Source organism: Cheilinus undulatus, linkage group 21 (assembly GCF_018320785.1).
Source record: "Cheilinus undulatus linkage group 21, ASM1832078v1, whole genome shotgun sequence".
NCBI lineage: Eukaryota > Metazoa > Chordata > Actinopteri > Labriformes > Labridae > Cheilinus > Cheilinus undulatus.
Genome location: NC_054885.1, coordinates 32,342,304 through 32,351,915, shown reverse-complemented (window position 1 = coordinate 32,351,915; position 9,612 = coordinate 32,342,304).

Sequence of the window (9,612 nt, the reverse complement as noted above, 5' to 3'; positions counted from 1 at the left end):
AGCTTTCACATTTACACACCTGCACTCCCTCATGCACATTCTCCAATTTCCACAAACGGACGGACAGACAGACATGAAGCAATTCAGGCACAAGTCCTTACATGCAGCCCCCTCGTCCCCCCGTCTCAGCTCCTTTTCCCCTTAAAACACTGCTTCTTTCTTCTCTATGGACCAAAAAAACACTCTCTCTTTCTGCACACAGAAAACAGGGGACTTCCAGCAACTGAGAAATAGCAGCATAATTGCCGGTGCTCTGTTGTCTATCAAGACATGACCTTTTCAACATGTGTGCGCCATGTTGGGAGCAGTGGGAACCGGCGAGGAGGAAGACAGGGGTCTCCCCGTCTCTGTGGTGGTCTGACCCAACCTAACCCCCTCCTTTCTGCGCTCCGACTTCCCCCCCAAAAAACGGTGGGAACTCCCACTGTGTCCCCATGTTCTGTGGGTTCTGAGGACAAGACTAACCCACAAATCAGGCTGTTGGCAGGGGGACATGAAAGGCGGGACAGGACGATGTGAGGACAGGGGGACACAGAGCTGCCCTGTCTTACTGCCATCCCATGAGGATGGAGGAAAGTTTGAGGTCTACGTGTAGAGCCCAGACATTAAAGTGGCACAAATGTAAGCTTTCTGTTAGTGCCAGTGGGAAAGTCGCACACAAGTATTGCCTTTCATGAGTCTGGCCTTAAAATAAAGACATTAAAGAATGAAACATATACAGGGTCATACTCATAATAAACAGAGAGAACGTTTTTAGGATTATGCGTCAGTGGTCAGTGGAAAGAAACTGCTTTGACTAGCAGAGAAAAGTCATCCAAACAAATAGAAAGAAACTAATATAGCAAAAACTAATAAAACATTTATATTTATCACAAGCTGGATGTATAACTCTGGCCCAATGAAAAGTCATCTTTACATCGCCTAGTGACAGACAAGCTCAACTCTCCTGTCCTCAGAAATGTATTAGGAACCTTTAAGCCCATAATTACACCAATTGGCATGTCAGATGGGGCTTTCACTTGGTTATTTACCCTCCTTTCTCCCCTCGTCTTTCACTAGCCACAGCCCCCTCTCCAGTGTTGATAGTGCAGAGAGAGAGAGGGATCGGGGAACCAGTGGAGGCCGTGATGATAGTGGCTGTAATGTGCAGGTGGGAGGGGTCAGGGTTCAGTACCGAGGGGATTAAGGAGAGATTTCTCTGCTTGACTTGAGCGACATTAGCTATCCATGACAGAGAAGAAGAGGAGAGGATAAAGCGTGGGCTGCAGGAGGAGGAGAGGGGGACTGAGATGACAAGAAAAGGTTTAAAGGAAGAGATAGAGCTTGAAGAATACCCCCAGATTAGAGAATCCACTTTGAAACATCTGCTTAGCTCTCAGGTATCAATCTAATGTTCTACTATAAGAGCAAAAATATCCACTTCCAGAAACATTCATGGAAATACTAAAGAGTTTTTTGGTTAAATCTTTTAATTAACCTCAGTGCTGATCAGAACTAACAAATATGAAATCATTTCCAGGATTTTAAGTCTTTAGATACCAGTTTGCATGACGTGAATTTTTCTTTTTTAATGCATGGTTATATTCTGTGAAATAATTGGAGTAAAAGGAAAATTTAACAGCTTATTAAGGAAGTTCATTTTATATCAGACATTGCATTAACAAAGGTAATTATGCATTCTAATCATTGTTTGTAAATAACTTATGACATGTAAGACTGCAGTTTAACAGCCCCCCCCCCGAAACATTTATTATTTGACAAATTTGACACTTTTTTTTTTTTTTTGCACAAAATTGGTGTATTCGAACTTGTATTTAAAGGCTTGGAATCTTGAAATCAATCAAATATTGTGTTGTTTTGATCACAATTGAAGTTGATTGAAAGATTTAACCCCCAGAAGGTGGGGAAATAAAATGTTTTAATGTTCTTTGGACAGTGTCAATTGGCCTTAATGTGCAATAAATTGGAAATTGGACATTGAACAAAAACTCAAAATGCACCAAAAACAATTTTGTTGCTAATTTCTGAATATTTCCAAGACTATGGTTTTAGAAATTCCCCAAGGCCTCAAACTATTATATTGAAAGGAAAAGAGCTCACTTTTGGTGCAATTTTTACATAAAACAGCAACATGGTGTACGGTAAACTTGCATTTAAAGGGTTAAAATCCTAAAAATGATAAAATATTTGGTTGCTTGGATCAGGACTTAGGCTGATTCAAAGATTTCACCCTAATTTTTTTTTAAATACAAAAAAGCAACAAAATATATGAAATAAATGACTGCATGCAAAAAACTGGCATCTGAAGGGTTTAAATGCTTAAAATTCTTGTGAGTTTTGATCAGGACAGAGGTTTAATGAAACCTGAAAAAAAATCTGTTTAGATACTTGTATGTTATGGTTTCCTGAATGTTTTGGGAAGTTGTCATTTTTGTCCTTAATGGCTTTAAAGTGTAGTAAATGTGTACATGCTTTAAGACAGACCAATGAAATTTAATCAAAAATAAAATTTCAAAATTTTATCAAGAAATAACAAACACCATGCAATATGCAGTAACAGAAAAGAAAGTGTAAAAAGAGAGCAAAAAAGAGAGGGTGAAGAAGTTTTTGAGGTCTGTTAGCTCTACTAAGTCTACCCTCACATCCCTGAGCATTCATGTCATCCTCAACACATCCGCTCACTGCAGGTGTGCAAAGTCACAAGGCAAAGGCTGTCAAGTGTCTCCTGATGATCAGGCCACCCCAGACACCCACATCTTCTTCAGCCCCTCTTCAAGGACCCCCCAAAATCCCTTCAATGTCTTAGCTGTACCCTGAGCCATGCCCCGGGCCGAGGCAGTGGCTGGGGCGCAGAGTCCACAGGGGTGACCCAGCTCTCCCTAAACCCTGCAGGAATGTGTGGATTTGAGTGAGTGCTGTAACCAGAGAGCACTCTCTCCTATCTTTAAGCCCATAATGGAGCCACTTCCTGTTCAAAATCAGTTTGTTGTGATCTCCCTCTGCTTTGGGATTTTGACACTTCATCTGGGGTCCTTGGAGAGGAGGAGGAGGGAGGAGGAGGAGGGGGAGGAGGAGAGGTGTTATTATGGTTCTGGTCTGTGTACCATAATGACAGTGTGGGCAGGCATCAAAGGCTCAGGGACCCAAAAAGGTTATTTTTCTAATTTGGCTCTTAGATTGTACAACAACCCTGTGTGTCGGCAAATTTACACAAACATGTGCTCACATGCCAAGGTGGCCCAGTGTGTCAGTCTCTGATCCAAGGCTTCCATGTTTCATCATTACTTATAGGGAAATACTGTATGATAACTATACACCATATAGCAGTAGTACAGCTTTAGTAAATACTTCACTCATTATTTATAAACATATATTTACTTATTTATATGTCTTTTATAAACTCAGCCATAGATGCTGTAGTAATGCATCAGTAAAGTGTTAGTAATGGAGTAGGGTTGGGGTTAGGGTTACTAATGCTTTATTTATGCATAAATGAAGTTTCTAATAATGCTTTATACATGATGACTTACTAATGCTATATGCACCTTTGGCTGCAATCACAGTTCTGAGTCTGTGTGGGTAGGTCATTCTTCTTTGCAAAACTGCTCAAGCTCCGTCAGGTTGCACAGGGATTGGGCATGAACAGCCTTTTTTAAGTCCTGTCGCAAATTCTCTATTAGATTTAAGTCTGGGCTTTGACTCAGCCACTCCAGAACATTCACCTTGTTGTCTTTAAACCTTTCTGTATAGCTTTTGCTGCATGCTTCCAAGAAGCATTCCCACAGGATGATGCTGCCACCACTGTGCTTCACAGTGGGGATGATGTGTTTGTGAAGATGTGCAGTGTTGTGTGTCTTGTCTGATGGCCATGAAGCACCATTTAGTCTCATCAGATCCAAGAACTTTCATCAGCTTGACCATGGAGTCTTCCACATACCTTTTGGTGAACTCTGGTTGAGATTTAATCTGAGTTTTCTTCAACAGTGGCTTTCTCTTTGCCACTCTCCCAGTCAACAGTTGTTGAATTCAGAGTCTCCATCTCAGCTGGTGAAGCTTGTAACTCCTTCTGAGTAGTCATAGGTGTCTTGGTGGCCTCTCTCACTAGTCTCCTTCTTGCATGGTCATTCAGTCTGTAAGGACAGCCTGATTTATACTCGTGCCATATTCCTTTCATTTACTTAATGGATTTAACTGAAATCCGGAGGATGTTCAGTGCCTCAGATGGTGTTTGTATCCTTCCCCTGACTTATACTTTTCAATAACCTTTTCTCTGAGTTGCTTGGGGTGTTCTTTTGTCTTCATGGTGTAATAGTAGCGAGGAATACTGATTAAACAGTGACTGGACCATCCAGACACAGGTGTCTTTAAACTACAATCACTTAAGACACATTCACTGCACTCAGGGGATCCCCTTTTCACTAACAGTGAGACTACTAGTTCTGATTGGCTGTTGAATTAGGCCTGTCACTTTGAAAGAGAGTGAATATTTATGCAGTCACTTATTTTACCTTACATATTTTTATTTAATTAACATTACTTTGCAGAAACCTGCTTTCACTTTGACATTAAAGATGTTTTTTTTTTCTTTTTTTTTTACATTGTCCATGATTGATTTATAAAATCAATAAAAAATTTTAAACATCCAGTGGGGTGAATACTTTTTCATAGACACTGTATATAGTTCTGCCTCCAGTGGTATAAAATGCACACCGACCAAATGTCTAGTATGTTGGAATGCACATGCAATCTAGTCCTCTTTCTGCAGGATCTTAGTAATTGAAGCCCTTAGAGTACCCCAGTGACCAGTCAACATCTCTAATGCCCCTCAATCTAAAACTGGGCCGGATGTAGCTGAACTTCATCCTGTTAAAAAAGCTTGTTGAAAGTGCTTTTGGAGATTCTGACCTATTCTCTTACTTTTTTCCAAACAGAAATGAAAAATGAAATCCCACTTGGTTCTTACTGGAATTTGAAACACATGATGTGATCATTAAACTAAAATATGTGAAAGTCAAAGATCTATTAACATTATCTGAGCAGACTTTTAAGACCACTTCCTGAACAGTCCTACTGGGATTTGCGGTCCTTCATTTTCCTAATGTGATTAGAACAGACTTCGACTACTTTTATGATCTGCACTCAAACCACCAACGATTCCTTCGAGAGTAGGAGGCACTGACAAAAAGGAACAATTGAGTGAATTTCAGAGCTGCCTCTCAGGGGAGTGAAGTCACATTTGAAGTAAAGAGGGATGGATTGTGCTGGGTCCAGATCAACGTAGGCTGGAGATTGCAGAGTCATGTGCAAGATGGAATATCTCACTCAGAGAAATGCTGCTTACCCTTTTCCCCCCCTTGAGCATGCAGAATATCAGGAGAACATTTCAGCCTTTTGTTTGTTTTTTCTACACGCCAGTCGGAGGCGAGTCACCGAGGCTCTGTAGGCTGGGAATAGCTTTGAAACAGAGGCCAAAATTGAGGCGATGTCAGGGAGGCCTGGTCTCAGTGTTGGTAAATGTATACAAGTGAATTATTTACTTGTCGTCCAGCAGGAAATGAGGAACGATAACAAGCTTGGGAAAGAAAAGCAGAAAAACAAACAGATTGTATCTCATCTCCTTGTTCATTTCTAGCTTTTTTTCTTTTTTTTCGGTTGCAGTCAGCCGTGTCTGCAGACACACATGGCAAAGGACTTGACTCTTTCAAGAGAGCGACAGGAGGTGGGGGTCATTTCAGAGTAAATCTTTTCAAAAAGGAGCTCATGAATGCAACTTTGAGAAGCTGAAAGAGCTGCGCCCATTGAAATGACACAAGTGATGATCATTTTGAGATCTTTGTGATTGTTTTATGTCACTGAAAGTCTGATTGCATGTGTGGAACATCATATCATATCATACATTTAACCATTTGCTGCAGAATGGATATACAGTTGTACTTGGTGTAGAAGGCTCTGTTTAAAGATGCTCCCTGGGTCAGCCAAGCAGCATGCTTCAACCTTTCAGGGAGTGCATGGCTAGAAATGTCAATATGGATAGATATATTAAGGACAATTTGTCTTAAATACAATAAAATTAGTCCAGAAACAATGAATCTGCAGCGGCATGAATCTGAATATGAGGGTGCAACAAGCTTTGTTACAAAGGAGGCAGCTGGGGTGGAGGAAGTGAAACTTTGCTAACTGCAGCAGCAGTGTGGTGCATCAGCATTGATGCACGCAGGGATTAGTGAGAAGTACGTCATATTTAAATATACCACTGTGTTGAGTGAAAGAGCTGTGATTGGCTGTGGGAGCTGGAAGGCAATAACCGGGATCAGCTGGCCATCAGCTGATCACATCTGGGCGTTTGACTTCCGTGTCATGCATGAGCTAACGCTGAGCTTCATTTTTATCAACCATTTTGCTGACATACAACTTTGCTAGCATTTCAAACCCACTCTTTGCATATGGAGTATGTGAATTGAGTTGTTCCCTTAATGTCTATTGTCTGTGGCTTATTAGTGACATTACAGAAAGTCATTTATCAAATGCTAGTTGAGATAGGTTTGTAAGGTTCAAAACTTGTATCTTGGAATGCCATTGTGTGTTTCAGAAATAATTTCAGTTGGGATTAGCAGAACCTTTAAAAAAAATTTCACAGGGTGATCGGATTAATGTTTGGTCTCTCAGATTCATTAGAGGCCAATCAGATTGACAAAACATATAATATAGTAGGCATTCACAGCAGGCAGCTGTTATCAGTGTTGTTCACTATCAGTGGAGCCAGATGGTAAATCAAAACTGAGTGGGAGAAGAGCAAGAAAAGCTTGCTGTTTATTAATTAATGTCCAGTTCTAAACTGACTCTGTAGCTGCATCCAAGGTAAATGCTCCACGGGTTGCAATTATTTTCTGGCTTGCAGTAAAACTCACTTCTGCCCATAGAAACCGCCTTGTTCTTCTCAAATGATGCTGATTGGTCCACACATTCTCAGAGCAGGGACAAATGTTTTAGATCAAAGCTTTGCAAGATTGATCTGCCTGATGACAGATGTGGAATCTAGCCAATCCGAGGTTGAAGAAAGTCAAGGTTGGAGAAATTCCACTACCAGTCAGGCAGCAATGAAGAGGGACAAGAATCATTAAACTTAAGTTAGGGATGTTACTTGAAATGAACTGTTCTACCATGTTCCTTGTGCCTCAGGCAGAAGGCGGCTGCTCACCAGCAGGAGTAGTGTATGGCCCACTTTAAACTTCTAAAGCTAGTTTTTCACCCAGACGTTACCAAAACTTTCCCCTGTCATCTCCACTGTAAATTTTCAGCATAAATTAGGAAGGAATGTGAGACAGGAAATATTCAGGAAATTCACTGTAAGTGATCGTGGAGGGTTTGTCGTGTCTGTCCATTCTGATTCTGCAATAGCTGGGCCAGAGTACTTCAGTCTTTGGTCGTGATTTTTCTTGCAGGAAATCCCAACAGCCCAAACTGGCTTTAATGCATTAAACTGGTCATTGATTGGGACGGGACAAACAAACTCTAGGTGTGAAAATGCCGTCTTTTTATGTAGCTCAATCTCTACACAGACAGGCTGCTGACTTAACCAGACCTTGTGATGATCTCCTGACCCAATTTTTGACTCTACATCTCCCCCTGACCTCTCCTCAACAGCCTCTCTCATCCCTAACCTTTCAATCCCATCAGCCTCACTATTGCTCAGTCACCTGTGCCCAGGCCTGGTCGGTGGCCTTTAACCCCAGAGGGTCACGATTAGAGCTGATGATCAGAGCGGCAGAAGTCTGGACCACGCAGGGACAAGATGCTCCTAGACTGAGAGCTTCAACCCAGCCAGCCTGGAACAGGCAGGTCGCCACACCCAATATATCCAGACAAGAAAAGAGCTGCATGTCAAAGGCTCCGGCATTAGCGAAGGCGGTTGGGGGTTGATTTTTTCCACCGTGGTGTGGGGATCATGGAGGAGGGAGAATCAATGCTTGGTGTTGGCCGGCATTTTAATTAGCCTGGATCTCCCATAACTAGAGGATAGCTGCAGCGGAGATGGCAGCTATGGGAACACAAAGCTGGAGAAGAAACAGGAAACAAAGGAGAGAGGGAGTCATGGAGGAAAAGACAGAGGGGTTAAGGGTCGCACGCCCACAGGCTATGCTCACTGCGCCAAATCTGAATATGTAGCACCAAATAAAACATCCTCTCATGAGACCATGGGTGGCTTTGAATGGTTATGGGATGCAACAAATATGCATGCAAGCATGCACATACAAAAACAAAATCACTCCCAGCTATTCTGTCTTGTAAATTTTTGGCGATCTTTATATAAAACCTGGAATTTGGAGGGATGGCCTCAAGATCCCCCCAGTAAAAGAGGAGGCAAGAACTTCCCATGCTGGGCTACATTCTTAAAAATTTATTCCTGTGGTTCTCACTGGATTTCACACCGCTAAGGACCCCACTTAAAAACCACACTCCTCTTCTTCTTCCTGCACGTTCATCACCTCCTCCACTTCAGCTTTTATCCTCCGCATCCTCTCTGTTTCCTCCTCCTACACCTCCCCACAAGCTTATGAATCCAGCTTCTTGTTTATTTGGACAACAAACTGCACAGGAGTCCCGTACCAAACATGCTCTGATGTGGGAGTAGCTGGGAGTTGTAGGGGAGCCAAGCTACAGTAGCTGAAGAGGGATGGAGGGTTCATTCATCCTCCCGGGTTCTGACTCCTGCTGCTCTCTACTCTCATGGGCCATGTCTGAACAGCTGGAAACAAGACTGCTGTATATTCTTTACGACATGGGAAAAGATACTTCACATGTTCAGTAGCAATTCTTTTAACCTACATCAGTCAGCAAGGAGGGGAAGGGAGAGCTTTATGGAGCCAAGCCAAACTTGGAGGCCCATGGAGGTGAGAAAAATCATTGTCCATTATAAAGTCAATCTGTGAAAACTGTATTTTATTTTTAACTTTAACCTGAAAGAAACAGAAAAATGAAATATGTTTATGCTGTGGTGAAATATAACCTTTTAAAAAAAACTGTAAATCTCTTTTGTGAATGGACACATTGACTAAAACAGCGGGAGTCATGTCAGACTTCATGGAGAAGCCATGATAAGAGGACGATTGTTAGGATGCCAGAGAATAAAGTAGAAGGACAAAATAATATTTAAATATTGGCAAAATTTTGATTGAAGTGATAGAGACAGGGAAAAATGGCAAAAATGGGTACACAAAAACGGTGAAAGTGAATTAAAAGTGCCAAAAAATGTCAGAAAAAAGTGTTAAAAGAGGTTACAGAGTGGCAAAAATGGGTTCAAAGAAAAGAAATTAGGATAAAAGTGGAACAAATGGATAAAGATAGGCAAAAAATGGTTGTAAGAGGTGAAATATGGGGAAAAACAGTTTAAAAGTGACAAAAAAGGAAGAAAAAAGTGGTAAAAGTGGTTAGAGAGTGGCACAGACTGCTTCAAAGAAGCAAAAAATTGGATAAAAACGGCAAAAATGGAGTAAGAAAGGCCAAAAAAAAACCTGTTAAAATGGGGAAAAGCAGTTAAAAAGTGGCAGCAGTGTGTTTAAGGTGTCAAAAAGAGGCAAAAACAGAAGACTTAACTTGTATAATGGCGTTAAA